General features: G+C 58.0%; 1 long non-coding RNA gene across 1 annotated transcript; it reads left to right on the forward strand.

The window, feature by feature from the left end:
- Positions 1 to 618, forward strand: LOC104916718. The gene is made up of 2 exons (XR_796652.2): positions 1 to 75; positions 545 to 618. It is a non-coding gene; the product is annotated as an uncharacterized LOC104916718 (long non-coding RNA).
- The last annotated feature ends 298 nt before the right edge of the window (positions 619 to 916 follow it).

Consider the following 916-nt stretch of genomic DNA (forward strand, 5'->3'; position numbering starts at 1 on the left):
GTCTTCAGTGGAGCCACTTTGCAGCTTCTCTGTGCGCTCGCTGCGATCGTGCCCGTTTCCAGGTGCCATAAGCCAGTAAGTCGTGCTCTGTGAGGCTGATAGAAAGGCGCAGACGGTAGGCAGGGAGGGAACAGTTTTGTAGCCGTGGCCTACGGTAGTGTGCCCCGGCACTGCTGAGAGTGCCGTGGTTTGTTCTGTCCTGCCTTCCGTGTGCGTGCTGTTCCTGATGCACGCAGGAAGCCTTGAGGTGCAAGCTCATCTTATCCTGCTGCTGCTGCTGTGCTGCGTGCACGCGCTGCCAGGCACAGTGTCCAACCCCTGTGCAGGCGCTGCCTTGCAGGAGATGGCTTTGGGTTCTAGTTTGTATGGGACTTTTGGGAAGGAGATAGAGGTGGAGCTTCTAGCGTGCCCGAAGGTGAGGAAGGCGGTTTTCCAGTACTGGCAGCCAAAGCTGCCCGGGCGGGTGACTTGAGCTCCCACAGCGAGCTGTCAGCCAGTTGTTAGCCGTGAAGGTTCCCTGACCGTTCTGAATTGCTTCTTGTAGGACTCGCGCAGTCCTGGGAGACTGAGACTTGGGAGACAGTGCAGAAACCCAAGGCAAGTGCTGCTCGGCTGAGGAAGAAAGCCAAGAAGGAAAGCAAAAAGAAATGATAAGGGCTTGAGCGAGAAGGCCCGCAGGACAGCAGAATCGGCTGGAATGCTTCTTGGGAGGTGGCACCAAAGGCAGCTGACTGAGTCGTCCGGTTTTCTGGCATGGCCGTGCGTGTCCCGTCACGGACAGTGCAGAGGAACTAAGGCAACTGGAAGGGAAGGGCCTGTGCTGCGTCCCAAGCGCAGAGGACTCGCCAGAGGCAGGAGTTGATCTGTGGCAAGAGGTGGAGACGCTGCGTTCTTTCAGGATGCGTCTCTTCAGGGC

This window comes from Meleagris gallopavo, unplaced genomic scaffold (assembly GCF_000146605.3).
Source record: "Meleagris gallopavo isolate NT-WF06-2002-E0010 breed Aviagen turkey brand Nicholas breeding stock unplaced genomic scaffold, Turkey_5.1 ChrUn_random_7180001934015, whole genome shotgun sequence".
NCBI lineage: Eukaryota > Metazoa > Chordata > Aves > Galliformes > Phasianidae > Meleagris > Meleagris gallopavo.